This window comes from Chiloscyllium plagiosum, unplaced genomic scaffold (genome assembly GCF_037043375.1).
Source record: "Chiloscyllium plagiosum isolate Xiang-an unplaced genomic scaffold, Cpla_swu_hap1 HiC_scaffold_42, whole genome shotgun sequence".
In the NCBI taxonomy this organism is placed as follows: Eukaryota; Metazoa; Chordata; class Chondrichthyes; order Orectolobiformes; family Hemiscylliidae; genus Chiloscyllium; species Chiloscyllium plagiosum.
In genome coordinates, this window is record NW_028270180.1 from 89,226,761 (window position 1) to 89,243,012 (window position 16,252).

Sequence of the window (16,252 nt, forward strand, 5' to 3'; positions counted from 1 at the left end):
TCGGTGGATGTGGTGAACCTGGATTTCCAGAAGGCATTCGATAAGTTGCCACATAAAAGGCTGCTGAATAAGGTAAAGATGCATGGCATTATGGGTAATTATCATTGATACAGGATCGGTTAACCAACAAAATGTAAAGAATGGGGATAAATGGGTGTTTGGATTTGTGTTGGCACTACAACTGTTTGCAATTTACACAAATGTTTTGGAGTTGAGGACCAAGTGTACGGTGTCAGAGTTCACATTTGATACAAAGATGAGGTAAAACAATGTCTGCAGAGGCCACTGTAAGTCTGCACAGGGATACAGATCAGTTATGTGGGTGGGTAAGGATCGGGCAGATGGAGTTCAATGCTGGGATATGTGAGGTCATCCATTTTGGTCGGACTAACAACAAACTGGATGATGAAATGGTGAAAACGTGGAGCAGGCTGCTGTGCAGAGGGAGCTGGGTGTCCTTGTGCATGAATCACAGGAAGTTGGTTTGCAGGTGCAGCAGGTAATTAAGGCAGTGAAGGGAATATTGTCCTTCCTTGCTAGAGGGATGGTTATGCTGCAGCTGTACAGGGTGCTGGGGAGGCCACACCTGGAGTACTGTGTACAGGTTTGGTCTCCTTACTTCAGGAAGATGTACTGGCACTGGAGGGGGTACAGAGGAGGTTCACTAGTTTGGGTCAGGAGTTGAGGATTGGTGCATGTGGAGAGATTGAGAAAACTGGTTCTATAGTCATTGTAATTTAGAAGAATGGGAGGTTGGATAGGAAACAATAAAATTATGAAGGGAGTAGATAAGACAGAAGCAGGGAGGCTATTTCCACTGGGGGTGGGTCAAACTACAGAGCATTACCTCAAATAAGGGGGAGCAGATTTAGGACTGAGTTCAGGAGGAGCTTCTTCAGCTAAAGGGTTGTGAATCTGTGGAATTCCCTGCCGAGTGTACCATTTGACATTATCAACTTGAATGCCTTTAAGGCAAAATGTAGATTTGTGAATAGGAAAAGAATTAAGGGTTATGGTGAGAGATCAGGAAAGTGGAGCGGAGGCCATGAGAAGCTCAGCCCTGATCTTATTGAATGGCAGAGCAGGCTTGAGGGGCCAGATGAAAGTTCTTGCCTTGTGCTATCAAAATTGGCCTTTCTCCAATTCAGAACCTTAACTTTTAGATCTGGTATATTATTTTCTGTAACTACTTTAAAACTAGTAGAATTATCAGAGACTCCCAACAGTGTGGAAGCAGGTCATTCAGCCCATAATATCAATACTGATCTGGAAAGCCTCCTAACCTCCTCCTATAACATTGCACTTCTCAGGGCCAGCCAACCTACACATCCCTGAACATGAGGGTAATTCAGCCTGGACAATCCACCCAACCTGCACATCTTTGGACTGTGGGAGGAAACCAGAGCACCCGGACGAAATCCATGCAGAAATCCCCAATAAGGTGATTATCCCTTTCTTATTTCCCAGTTCCACCTAAATAACTTCACTGGGCGTACTCCCAGGAATATCCTCCCTAAGCAAAAACATAATGCTATCCCGAATCAAAAATGCCATTCCCCTTCCTCTCTTGTCCCCCTTTCTATTCTTCCTATAGCATCTATACCCTGGAACATTAAGCTGCCAGTCCTATCCATCCCTGAGTGATGCCTCTGTAATTGCTATAATATCCCAGTGCCATGTTCAAAACCATACCTTGAGCTCATCTGCCTTCCCTGTCAGGTCTCTTGCATTGAAGTAAATGCAGTGCAACTGCTCAGTCCGACCTCATTCTGTGCCTTGCCCTTGCCTGCCTTGACTATTTGACTTCTGAACTGTACCAGCCTCAGACATATCTCTTTCCTCACTATCTTCTTGGGTTTACACCCACTCCCTCACTGGTTTAATGCCTCCCGAGTATCACCAGCAAGTGTCCCTGCCTAGATATTAGACACCTTTCAATTCAGGTATAATCCATCCTTCTTATGCAGGTCAACTATACTCCAGAGGAGATCACAATGATCCAAAAAACGTGAATCCTTTTCCCCTGCACCAGCTCCTTAGCCACTCATTGAGCACCTTCTCCTCCTCCGTAATATGGACATTTTCCAAGATGTCACCATTTATTTCCCCACATTCTATATCTCCCATGTACTTCTTCACAGTAAACACTGATGCAAAATACTTGTTTCCTATCTCGCCCATCACCTGCAGCTCCACACAATGGCTGCCTTGCTGATCTTTGAGGGTCTCTATTTTCTCCCTAGTTAGCCTTTTGCTCCTCATGTATTTACAAAAGCCCTTTGGATTATCCTTAACCTATTTTCCAAAGCTATCTCATGCCCCTTTTTTGCCTCCTGATTTCCCTCTTAATTATACTCCTACTGCCTTTATACTCAGAGGATTTTTGGATTGGAATAAATGCAAAATATAATATCCTGACAATAAAACAAGGGTAGTACTTATACTCAATAAAAGTAGGGCCTTGAGTAGTGATATGTGAACAAAGAGACCGAGGGGTTCACGTCTTTGAAGTTTGTGTTACATGTAGACAGGGTGGTTAAGGTTCTTAGCACACTTACCTCCATTGTTCAGACCTTTGAGTACAGGAGTTGGGACGTTATGTTGAGAATGTACAGGACGTTGGAAAGGCCTCTTCTGGAATACTCTGTCCAGTTCTGGTTGTGCTGTTATAGGAAGGATATTAGGAAGTGGGCGGCACGGTGGCACAGTGGTTAGCACTGCTGCCTCGCAGCGCCTGAGATCTGGGTTCAATTCCCGCCTCAGGCGACTGACTGTGTGGAGTTTGCACGTTCTCCCCGTGTCTGCGTGGGTTTCCTCCGGGTGCTCCGGTTTCCTCCCACAGTAACAAAGATGTGCAGGTCAGGTGAATTGGCCATGCTAAATTGCCCGTAGTGTTACGGAAGGGGTAAATGTAGGGGTATGGGTGGGTGGTGCTTCGGCGGGGCGGTGTGGACTTGTTGGGCCGAAGGGCCTGTTTCCACACTATAAGTAATCTAATCTAATCTAATTATTAAATTGGAGCAGGTTTAGGAGAGATTTACCTGCATGTTGCCATGAATGGAGGGATTGTGTTCTAAGGAGAGGCTGGATAGGCTGGGATTTTTTTCACTGGAGTGCAGGAGGTTGAGGGGTGACCTTAGTAGAGGTTTATAAAATCAGAAAGAGTTTAGATAAGGTGAATGGACGAGGGAGAGGGGGATTCAAATCTCGGGTGCATTCATTTTGAGAAGAAACGAGAAAGATTTGAGAAAAGACATTAGGGTTTTTAAAAAAAAATTATATGTGTGAAATGAACTTCCAGAGGAAGTGGTAGCTGTGAATACAATTACAATATTTAAAAGACATTCAGATAAGTGCATAAATAGGAAACATTTGGATGGATGTGGACTAAGCGGAGGCAGATACAATTAGTTCAGTTTGCAATTATGGTTGGCATGGACTGGTTGGACCACAGGGCCTGTTTCCTTGCTGTATAACATTATGACTCTAATCCTCACTAACTCTAAATTCCTCCATCCTCAACTCTCCCGTTCACTGCCACTTCATCCAGCCTCACAACTCTTCCTTATTTATATAATTCCTCACCAGCCACAGAACGCTCCCTATCTCATGTCCTCCAGTTTCTCAAATCTCTGCGATATGTGCCTTTCTTTAGTTCCAGCCTTGAGGATGCCCTCATTCACTCCGATTGGTTGGAAGACAAACTGGTACGACCTGGTCCTCCAGTTCGGCCCTCTGCCCCCTATTGGCCTGTGCTGACATCAATCATCGGGGCCCATTGTGAGGTGAGTGGTGGGATCCTCCCTCTCTCTGCCCTGGGATGATCTTCAATATTCACAGTCAATGGGGCAGTATCACAGAGCACAGGGTCTGGGGCTATTCAGCCCATTTGGGATGTACACTCTCCCTCTGGAGATGCTGCAAATCTGTCCCAATTCCCTTCCCATTTGCCCATAGCCGCCCAAATCTTCCCTTAAAAAGTAAAATTCCATATCTGTTTATGAATAACTGCTGAGTCTGTGTCCAGCTGCCATTCAGACTGTTCCAGATACTCAGAACATACTGAATAAAATAATGTTCACATTATTTGCCAATTACCTGAAAATAGTTACTAAAATTGTGACATTGTTAACAATTCCACTCTCTCTGCAGATTAGATATCCTTGAAACAAATTTGCACCTGGTCAAAATCACTGCTTAACCTTCTCAGCTCCAAGGACAATTATCTGTGCTTCTGCTAGCTCTCCACAAAAGAGGAACACATCTTATTTTCATTTATTAGTGTCATAGAGATGTACAGCACAGAAACAGACGTTTGGTCCAATTTGTCCATGCCAAATAGGAATCCTCAACAAATGGAGCCCCATTTGCCAGCTATTGGTCTGTATCATTGGAAACTCTTCCTATTCATGTACCCAATCGGATGCCTTTCAAATGTTGTAATTGTATCGGCTTCCACTATTTCATCTGGCAGCTCATTCCACACATACACCACACACAGCTTGAAAGCTTTGCCCCTTAGATCCGTTTTTAATCTTTGCCCTCTCAACCTCATCCCATGTGATCTTATTTTGATCCCACCAAACTGGGGGGAAAGGACCCTGGCTGCTCACCTTATCCATGCCCTTCATGATTTTATAAATCTCCATGAAGTCACCTCCCAATCTTTGACTCTCCAAGGAAATTAACTCTGGCCTATTCAGCCTCTCCCTGTAGTCCAAATCCTCCAACCCTAGCAAAGTCTTTGTAAATCTTGTCTGAACTCTTTCAAGATTCACAACATCCTTTCCAGAACAGGGAATTTCGAATTTAAAACATAATTCCTGAAATGGCTTAATCCATGTCCTGTCCAACCACAATTTGACGTCCCAGCTTCTGTACTCAATGCATTGACCAATAAATATAAGCATACCAAACCCCACCTTCACTGGTCTGCCTACCTGCGACTCTCCTTTCAAGGAACAATGAATCTGCACTCCATGGTCTCTATGTTCAGCAACATTCCCAAGGACTTTACCATTAAGTGTACAAGTCCTGCTCTGATTTGCCTTTCCAAAATCCAACAGCTTACATTTGTCAAAATTGAACCCAGTCTGCCATTCCTCGCTCCAATGGCCCATCTGGTCAAGATACTGTTGCATTCTGAACTTGTCCACTTCTTCATTGTCCACTACACCTCCAATTTTGGTGTCTTCTGTAAACCCACTGACCATATCTCATATTCACATCCAAGTCATTTATTTAAGGACCCAATATCCATTCCTGCAGGACAATGCTGCTCACAGGCCTCCAGTCTGCAAAGCAACCCTCCATCACCACCCTCTGCCTCCTACCTTCAAGCCAGTTTTGTATCCAAATGGCTCATTCTCCTGCCATTTCATGTTACCTAACCTTGCTAACCAGTCTGCTTTGTGGAACATTGTTCAGTGTCCATATAGACAACGTCCACAGTCTGCCTTCATCAATCATCTTTGTCACATCTTCAAAAAAACTCAATCAAGTTAGAGAGAGAGAATTTCCCACACATAAAGCCATGTTAGCTATCCCTAATCAATCCTCGTCTTTCCAAATACATGTAAATCCTGTCCCTCAGAATCCCTTCCAACAGCTTACCTACCACTGACGTTAGGTGGACTGTTCTCTTGTTCCCTGGCCTTTCCTTACCACCTTTTTAAAATAATGGCACCCAACTTCCAGCACCTCACCTGTCACAAACAATGATATAAATACTTCAGGGAGGGGCACTGCCATCACCTTCCTAGCTTTCCACAAATTTCTGGGATACACCTGATCAGGTCCCAGGGATTTATCCACCTTGCTACTGTTTAAGACATCCAGTACTTCCACCTCTGTAATATAGACACTTTTCCAGTGATCACTATTTACTTCTCCAAACTCTCTAGAATAGAATAGCATAGTATTTCTCCCACCTCTTGTTGTTCCATAGATGGCCTTGTTGATCTTTAAGGGATCATATTCTCTGTCTGGTTATTATTTTATCCTTAATGTATTTGTAGAATCTCTTTGGATTCTCCTTAAACTATTTCCTAGAGATATTTCAAGTCCCCTTTTTGCTCTCCTGATTACCCTCGAGTATATTACTGTAAAAACGTGATCCTGTGCTCCCAATTCCTCCGCCTCTGCCATATCTGTTCCCAGGAGAAGCAGTTCCACTCCAGGACATCCCAGAAAGGTTTCCTATTTCAAGGACCACATTTCCCTTCCACGTGATTAACAATGCGCTCCAACGCATATCCTCCACTTCCTGTACCTCCGCCTTCCCCCCACCCCTCCAACCACAATAAGAATATAACCCCCCAGTCCTCACCTGCCACCCACTAATCTCCATTAACCTCTGCGATGTCCGCTACCTACAGTCAGACCCCACCACCAAGGATATATCTCCCTCCCCAGCCCTTTCTATCTTCCACAGAGACCATGGGATCTTTGGTGCTGATGTGCTGCCCCACGGATACCTCAGTCACTCACCCTGCCAAATGGCCTAGTGAGATTATCACTAGATGGATAATCCAGACACCCAGATAACATTCTGGGGCCCAGGGTTTGGATCCCATCACGGCAGAGAGTGGAATATGAATTCAATAAAAATTTGGAAGTAAGAATCTATTAAAGACCATGAATCCATTGTTGATTATTGCGAAAAAAAGTCTCATCAGATTCACTAATATCCTTCAGGGAAGGAATCTGCCATCCTTACCTGATCTGGCACACTTGTGACTCCAGACCCACAGCAATGTGGTTGACTCTTTACTGCCCTTTGGGCCCAGCCAGTGACACCCTCATCCTGTGAATGAATAACAAAGAAGGTCAAGTCTTGTACACAACCATACTATTCTTACAGAGAAGTGATCTCTTAGTAAATTTGCTTCTCAACTCCCTGCTGACTATTGGGGAAGGGGGGGGGGGGGGGGTCAATAGTACCATCCCAATAAGGAGATCATCCCTTTCTTATTTCTCAGTTCCACCTGAATCACCTGCCTGGATGTACTCCCAGGAATACCCTCTTGAAGCCCAGCTGTAATGTTATCCCTAATCAAAAATATCTCTCCCCTTGCTCTGTTGCCCCCTTTCTATCTTTGCGATAGCATCTATACACTGGAACATTAAGCTGCTGGTCCTATCCATCCCTGAGTCATGCCTCTGTAATTGCTATAATAACCCAGTGCGATGTTCAAAACCATACCCTGAGCTCCTCTGCCCGACCTATCGGGCCTCCTGCATTGAAATAAATGCAGTGTAAATGCTCATTCTGTGCCTTGCCCTTGTCTGCCTTGACTGTTTGACGTCTGAACTGTACCAGCGTCAGACTTAGCTCTTCCTCACTCTCTCTCTGGGTTTACCCACATTCCTTCACTGGTTTAATGCCTCCTGAATAGCACTAGCAACTGTTCCCTTCCAGTGCAGGTACAATCCATCCTTCTGATGGAGGTAAATTCTACCCCACAAGAGATTCCAATGATCCAACAATGTGAACTCTTCTATTCCTATGTCATTGATACCAATAAACAACAGCCTCCCCTCAAAATGGTTATTCTCCCCTTTAAGAATATTCAGCTCCCTCTCTGAGACATCCTTATACAAAAATTACACATTCGAATAACAAACCTTACACTCAGCACGTCATCACAAAAGGATTACATGACACATTGAAGGTTTGGGGAGACCTTTTGCGAGAATGCGATGATTCAAAGGAGAATTTTTAAGCAGCAAATAGGATTGATCTGGAACACAATACTCACATACACAATGCGAATATCCAGGTCCTGATATACTGAGTAATTCAATCAGAGTTTGGCAGAATATTTACTGAGATTACCATCTGAATGTCCACCTGTAATATCCTGTAATACAAGTTTATAAAATCTGTCACTACCAGTTCAAGTTAGAAACCCACACCATCCCCTCCTCGTGGCCCAGGATGACTGTACATATTACCCTTGAGGACATCAGCAGTCAACTCAGGGGGAAATCTGTGGGTTTCTAGGAGATTCCAACTTGAGATCTCATGTGACTGAACACAGCGGTTCTTTGACACGTTGGAGAAAATGATCCAAGTGTCAGTGAGATATGGGGAACAAGAATTACTTTCTTTTCTTTTATTCCGTGCTGCCGCTCTGCCTCATCAATAAGACATGGGTGTGAAAGGCTAACGATGGGCAAGTTGTCTCCATCCTGACCAATGGGTAGGAAGATCCTCCCAATCACTCCAAAGCGTATCCCTAAAAAGATAGCAACTCTGCCTGCTTCCCACTGCCCAGTGCTCCCAGTAAATGTTTGGAAGAATTGGAAGGGGAGATATCTCCTAGAAAAGGCATAACTGTAAAGGTCTAAGAGGATTATGAAAAGAGAGAGTTGCTCAGGAGAAGGGGGCTACAAGTTGCCAGATGGGGTGTAACTTGGGAAAATGGGAAGTTGCTCATTTTGGAGGAGATAATAAAAGAACTAAGTACTATTTAAATGGTGGAAACTGTAGAAAGCTGTACCACAAAGGGACCAGGGGTAATTGTTCAGGAAACACAGAAAGCTACCACACAGTTACAACAGGGAATGAGGAAGGGGAATCGAATGTTTTGTTTCAAAGGTTCTCAGTACTAGAGTTTGGAGTATATACCTGAGAGTACCGTGTGGAAGTGCTGGTGAGACCACCATATCTGCAGTAATGAGAGCAGTTTTGGTCCCTTTAGATAAGGAAATGTGTCACTTTATTGGAGGCATTTCAGGGAAGATTTAATGAGATGATCCCTGGTTTGGAGGGATTATCTTTTAAATAACGGCTGAAAAGTTTGGGACTCTACTCACTGGATTTTGGAGAAAGAGAGGTGATCTCATTGAGACAGATGGGATTCTTAAGGGGTTTGACTGGATAAATACTGAGAGGATGTGTCTGAGGGTAAATACTGAGGGGGGGAGTCTGAAACCAGATTCTGAGTCACGGAATCAAGGGTTCTGTTTTGGATTCAGGCTTAAGTTGACACAGATGCGGGTAAGGGGTTTCAGTGGCAATGGAGCTGGGATGAGGTGGAGAAAAGCAACGTTTAAGAGATTGGAATTCCTGGTGTTGTGATTGTGTGGATGTCTGATCAGAAGGTCACCTTGGGGTCAGATATAACAGCAATATTGTGAAGAGTGTCGTTCTGCCTCAGAGAGTTCCCAGTGAGAGGGAGGGGCTCAGAAGAAAGGTAAAGGTAAGGCAATGGGTTTAACCGTGACAATGTTTCAATGGAAGAAACTGCAGCTAATCGAGTAGTGGGAGCGTGGTAAGCAGTTTGATAACTGAGTAACAGTGGAGTAATGGAGAGGGATGATGGGGAGGGAGAGCTGGGCATCGTCAGTGTACATGTCAAACCTAACAGTGTTTTTGGATGATATCACCTCCTGGCACTATGTACGTGAGATACAGGAGAGACCAAGGATAGATCGTTGAGGGACACCAAATGCAAGGAATTCAGAAAGGAAAGGGAGAGTGGAGATGGAGCAGGATTTTCCAACAATGGTGAGGTCAAATATTAGTTTTTCACAGAATGGGAGAGAACGACATAACCAGAAAAGACCAACAGACAGAACAAGGAACAATATCTATGAATTGGCGAGGGGGAGTGATGAGGCGGCAGCGGAGGAGAGAGAGTTGGAAAGTGAGTTTAGTGAGATTAGAGTAAAGGGTCAAGGGGGGCTCTGATAAGGCTTTACAAGAGACTGGAGAAAGATGTAGGTTTAGGATAAAAACCAGGAACACCACGTGATGCAGTTTGGCTCAGTGGGCTAGTGGGAGGGAGGGAAAGAGCAGATCGGATTATCTCAGTCTTAGTGTCAGAAAAACTCCATGTGCTCTTCGCTCGTTGTTGGAGGGGAGGGTGGAGGAGACAGGATGATGGACAGTGTTTTACAAAGAAACAAAACCAGGGTTAGTGATATTTAAAATGAGTGAACAAACCTGATGTATTTAGCTTTTATCCAGAATATTAAAACAAACGACTGAAGTCCTGGTTCGAATCCCGTCTTGGCAGATGGTGGAATCTGAATTCAAGAAAAAAAAAGTATTAGGAATCTCCTGATCTCCATGAAACCATTGTCAATGGCGAGACAACTCCTGCCAACCTGACAGCGGCCCAGCCAGCTATTCACTGTATTAATCACTGCAAAGTCTCAACAAAGGAATGAAACTGGATGGACCAGTTGGCAACTAACAAGGCACCAGAAATTACAACCACAGAATCAGCCCTCTCAATGCTGCAACGTCCTCCTCACAAACGTATGGTTTTTGGTGCCAAAATGTGGAGAGCTGTCTCACAGACCAATCAAGGAAGAGCCTGACATAGTCATACTCACAGAATCATCCCTTACAAACAATGACCAGACACCACCATCACCATCCCTAGATATCGAGAGTGTGGTGCTGGAAAAGCACAACAGTCAGGCAGCATCCGAGGAGCAGGAGAATCGACGTTTCGAGTCTAAGCCCTTCATCAGCCTGACCTGCTGGGCTTTTCCTGCACCAGACTCTTGACTCTGATCTCCAGCATCTGCACTCTTCACTTTCTCCTGAAATCTCTGGATATGTCCTGTCCCACCGGCAGGACAGACCAGGCAGATGTGGTAGCACAGTGGCGAACAGACAGGGAGGATTTGCCCTGGGAGTACACAGCATTGGGTCCGGTGACCAGGAAATCTCAGGGCTCCTGCTGATTACCACGTCCCGTCCTCCCTTGGCTGATGGATCGGTTCTCCTTCATGTTGAACAACATTTGGAGGAAGTACTGAGGAAGTAAAATGGTGTCAAACGTACTCTGGGTACAGGATTTCAAGGTCCACAATCGAGACTAGTTCTGCAACGGAATTACTGACTGAGCTGGTCAGGTCCGAAAGGATATCGCTGCTCAACTGAGTCTGCAGCGGGTGGTGAGGGAACCAACAAGAGTGCAAAACATACTTGATCTCATTGTTATGAATTGAGCAGCGGCAGATAGATCTGGCCATGACAGTATCAGTAAGAGCGACCATCACACATTCCTTTCGGAGACAAAGTCTTGCCTTAATGTTGAGAAAAACCTCAACCATGTTGAGTGGCATTATCACAGTTCTAAATGGGACAGACTTCGAAGAGATGTGGGATCTCAAACTGGGTATCTCTGAGGCACTGTGGGACATCAACAGCAGCAGAACTGCACTCCAGCACAATCTGTAATCTCCTGGGTTTCTAAATCCTGCTCTCACCCATCACAATGGACAGGAAAGGAGGGCATACCATGAGCGGCACCAGGCAGACCGAAAAATCAAGTGCCAACCTGGTGAAGCTATCAAACAGAACTACCTGCATATCCAGCAGCATCAGCAGCAAGCAGAACTAAATGATCCTACATCCAATGGAACAGATCGGAGCTCTGCAGTTCTGCCACACCCAGTTGTGAACGGTGATGGCCAATTAAACAACTCACTGGAGGAAGCACCACAGAAATCCCACCCTTACTGATGGAGGGGCCTCGCACACCTATGCACCAGATAAGATGACAGCATTTGCAGCAATCTTCAGCCAGAAGTGCAAAGTGGGATGATCCATCTCAGCCTTCTCCAGTGGTTTCTAACATCACAGATGTGAGTTTTAAGCCAGATCGATTCAGTTTGAACAACACCAAGAAATGGTTAAGTAGTGTAAAGGCTCCGGGCCCTGCCAACATTCTGGCAATAATACTGATGGCTTGTGCTCCAGAACTTGCCACCCACCAAGTCACGTACTGCTCCAGCACTGGCATCGACCGACATGTGGAACATTGCCCAGGGATGTTCAACAGAACAACACAGGGCAATCCAACCCAGGCAATTTCCCTCTATCAGTCCATACTCGATCAGCAGATGTCATCAACAGGGCTACCAAGCAGCAGCTGCTCAGCAACAGCCAGCTCAGCGACACTCATTTTAGGCTCCACCAGGGCCACTCAGCTCCCGATTGCGTTACCGCCCTGATTCACAATCTGGCAACCAGCTGAATCCCAGAGGTGAGGTGAGTGTGATAACTCAGTCCCATGCCAAGACCACTATTTCTAGCTGATTCCACCCTTGTCTCAGCTCATACTTTCATTTTCCAAACACACTCAGGGCCAGCTTCCCACATTCAACCTCCCTGTAATCTCAAGAAAGTCTAAATCTCTGCTTGTTGATTCATCAAAAGGCTCCTAACTAAAATGAACAGCATGCAGCCATAGAGATGTACAGCAAGTAAACGGACCCTTCGGTCCAACCTGTCCATCCCGACCAGATATCCCAACCCAATCTAGTCTCACCTGCCAGCACCTGGCCAATATCCCTCAATTTAAAATTCTCACACTTGATTTAATTCCTGGCTGTGATAATCCCTAGCTCCCTGCACCACACACACTTTGAGACCTCGATAACCCATTTTCTTCGAGACTCCCAACCATTTGTTAATGCATTCCTTCACCTGTGTGGCTGTTTCTACAGTTGCTGAAGCAGCATGGTCTTAAATTCGTAGCCAAATACTCACAGGTCTGCTTTCCACCTTTAAGAAATCCCTCAAAAGCTGCTTTTTGGCAATGCTTTTGGTCACCTGACCTAATATCTCCATCTCTGGCCATATGTTTAAAGTTCTCAATCATATTTTTGTGAAATTATAAGCATGATAATAAAAATACAAACTGTTGTTGATTTGGACATTATTTTCAAATCATCACTGTTGCTGAATGAATAACCTATAATGCCACTTACCCAACCACATTGTGAGAGCACCTTCACCACACAAACTGCAGCTGTACAAGAAAGTCAAACATCACCCTCTCCATAAGCAACAGAGCTTTGGCATTAATCATTGGTATCTGTGGAAGTAGAAACACAGTTGATGTTTCAGGGAGTGCAAAATGGATTACAGGGAATGAAAATGATGTAGAATTTGATAGTCAGAAATGGAAGGAAAATACACTTGCTTGTTGGAAAAAAGAATTCTTGACTGTCAAAAATATTCAAGATAAAAGTAATCTGATAATAGAGCAGCACATGATCAGGGGCTGGACTGCAATGAAAAAACTCGTTTACAAAGGGGCTATAAAAGTAATAATACAGTAGTAAACAGACCGAAAATACACCCATGGTTCGAGACTGAGGAAGCTAGTTATTGACAAAGTGGCCATGAGGGAGCCCAGAGGTGAATCAGAGCAGTATTGACTGCTATGATCCCAAAGACTCTCTACCAGAGAAAGGCTGCACATGCGCCTGGCTGCACCTTGCCCCCTACAAAGATGGCGGCTCCGCACGTGAATCGTTGTCCCGAATAAAGATGGCGGCGCTCACTCAGGCCTGCAGCCGCGGTGAGGCCATTCCTCATTTACTGCAAACACGGGACTGGGACGTTCAAATTTGTATTTTCCGACGTGCACAATTTGTTTGTAAAACCTCTCCGCTCATAGCAACACAGTTTTTCTCCCGTTTCCCTGTTTATTTCTTTCCTTACCGTATCCTTTCTCTCCACAACTTCCCGAGCATTCATTACAGCGACTCTGCGCCGCGCGCGAGGGTGATCACATGGTTTAGTTTCGCTCCGCCCTTCATTCACGTTGATTGGTTGGAGGACCAACATCCCGTTAGGTCATCCAGCTCCGCCTACCGTCCTTTCATTGGTCCGGTGCTGACATCAATCACCCGGGGTCCCTTTGTTGACTAGAGCATGCGCAGTGTGTCCTGCTTTAGCTGATATGTTGGGTAATGTGATGGGAGAGTTTACTGAGGGTAAGAATTCCCTTTGTGTGAGCTCTGCAGTAGATTTCCTTTATTCATGGAGGGAATTGCCTTCCTACTCATGACTGAATAGCTGCGATTGATGAATCAATGCCACCTGAATCAGTACATAAACACCCCATTTTCACTCCTTTTCACAACATCTGAGATCTTTACCACATTGTATCACGCTCTTCTTTGGAAACAAAAAAAACAGGAATCGGAACCGGCGTAGGGCATTCATTCCCTTCAGCTTGTTCCCCCATTCTATCAGATCATGGCTGGGCCAACCCAGTTCTCAACACCTCTTTTATGCCTCATCAGCATAGCCCTCAACTGCTCAATATTTCAAAAATATGTCTGCCCTCTTTTAAAATAATTTGAGATAGAATCATAGATTGCCTACAGTGTAGAAACAGGCTCTTCAGCCCAACAAGCCAGAACAACCCTCTGAAGAGTAACCCAACCATTCCCCTCCCACATTTAACTTTCACAATTGTTTGGGTGAGAAAATTCTAGCCGTTCAATGAGAGAAAAAAATCTTTACTTTTTATAAAATGAATGTTCCCTTATGTAATATCCCCTGGTTTCAGACTTCGTTGGTGCTAGAAGATCTAGTCAACATCCACCCTGTCAACCTCCTCAGAATCTTGTTTCCATTACATCACCCCTGCTTATCTATCCTTGATAGGTCAACCCTTTCGTCCTCGAAGCACGTAAGTGAATCTTTTTTGAATGGTCTCTGATGTTGGCTTATCCTTTATTAAATATGGGAGCGAACATTATATACAGAACTGCAAATGAGGACTCAGCAACAACCAATGTGGTTAACCAATCCTCAATCCATGCTAATACATTATGCCGATACCATGAGCTCCTAAATTGTGCAATTTTATGTAGCACCTTATCATTTGCATTTTTAAAATCCAAATACAGAACATCATTGTATTGCCCTTTATCAGCCCTGCTTGTTATCTCCTCAATGAACTGTCGCAAATTTGTCAAATATAGTTTCTCTTTCACAAAACCCAGTCTACCATGTTTAATGATAAGCTTTTCTAAAGGTCCTGCAATTTCTTACTTTAATATTCGACTCTGTAGATTCTTTCAGTAGCTTTGCTAAGTATGATTTCCCCTCTCTTAAATCCATGCGGACTCTGTCCAATCCAGTCACTGTTCAGTCAGAAACTTGACTGTACTCCAATGTAGTTAGTAAATTTATCTGGATTTATTTTTAAAAATCGATTACTTATCATCAATACTGGACCCATGCAATATCAATAAATTAGTGAGTCTGAATTTGGGTTATAATGTTTTTTTTTGTTAATTCTTTTTCTACTGTGTTATGCAGACAGCACCAAGTGATCACTCTTAATTGCGGGGAACTTTGAAAATAATATATTTTAAAAATGACTTCCCAAAATGCTGCCTCATTATTGGGCAAGGAGGATTTTGCATTAAATAGTTTGCAGATAAAATTGAACAGATGTTTGCTGCAATTTGGCCAGACTGCAGGTTACACCAAAGTGGCAACTCTGCTCTCAAATTCTTATTTGACACTGCCCAAGGCGATACTGATGGGACTTCACTTTGCCATTCTTGTTCACCAGCTTTATTTCCAGGTTTAATCATATAATCATTCTGGAGCTTGTAATATTAGACAACTTCTCTTTTAGGTACATATGTAAATATCATACTGAAATGTTGCACTGAATGGTATCAAATCTGAAATTAGTCTCTAATCTGATAGTAACGTGCTTTGACCCTTCTACGTATGTATTGGCATAAGTCGATGCCAGTTATTTTTCTGAAGCCTGTGATTCCTGATGAAGGGCTTATGCCCGAAACATCAACTCTCCTGCTTCTCGGATGCTGCCTGACTTGCTGTGCTTTTCCAGCATGACACTTTTCGACTCTGATGTCCAGGTTCTTTGATCATCACTTTCTCCTTTGAGTAGATTAAACCAAGAATATTTTTTTTGATCAAAGTGCAATAGGAACCAATTCATGAAATTCAGATATCTCACATTTACCTTCACTATATGAAGGCTAAGACATTACTAAATTATTGTCAGTAATTGAAACTGTGCTGACAAACTTGTGCAGTATCAGTGCCTCACCTTTAGAGTGTTCCCAGACATCGCGCAGCTGCAGTATTTTGTTTTGCATTCAGCTATATGTTGTTCTCACTTGTTTCTTTGTGAAAGATTACAAAATTAACTTCGATGAATGAACTTATGACATCTTTAACCAATGTTGGTAGAAATAAATGTCAGTATTTCAAGTGCTGAAAAAGTAAAATAAACTGATAATCAGTAGAAAGGGTTTAAGGTTGATATGGAACAAATGCTGGCAAATGGGATTAGATTAATTTTTGATATCAGGTCAGCATGGGCAAGTTGGACTGAAGAGTCTGATTTTGTGTTGTACATCTGTGACTTCATTCTCTCAATTATTCAAGAAGTTAAATACTTTGAGGAGGAAAAGGAAAATTTATGCAGACAGCACTTGG

The 16,252-nt window shown here is 43.8% G+C and overlaps 2 long non-coding RNA genes across 2 annotated transcripts in view; both read right to left on the reverse strand.

Moving 5' to 3' along the window:
* Positions 1-6,713: 6,713 nt before the first annotated feature.
* Positions 6,714-16,252, reverse strand: part of LOC148137979 (uncharacterized) — a 658,828-nt gene continuing 649,289 nt past the window's right edge. Inside the window, exon 4 of the long non-coding RNA XR_015754090.1 lies at positions 6,714-6,805. This is a non-coding gene — a long non-coding RNA (uncharacterized LOC148137979). The remainder of the gene's footprint in view (positions 6,806-16,252) is intronic.
* Positions 7,748-12,836, reverse strand: LOC148137980 (uncharacterized). The gene is made up of 3 exons (XR_015754087.1): positions 12,739-12,836; positions 9,953-10,035; positions 7,748-7,862 (listed from the first exon to the last, which is right to left on the reverse strand). It is a non-coding gene; the product is annotated as an uncharacterized LOC148137980 (long non-coding RNA).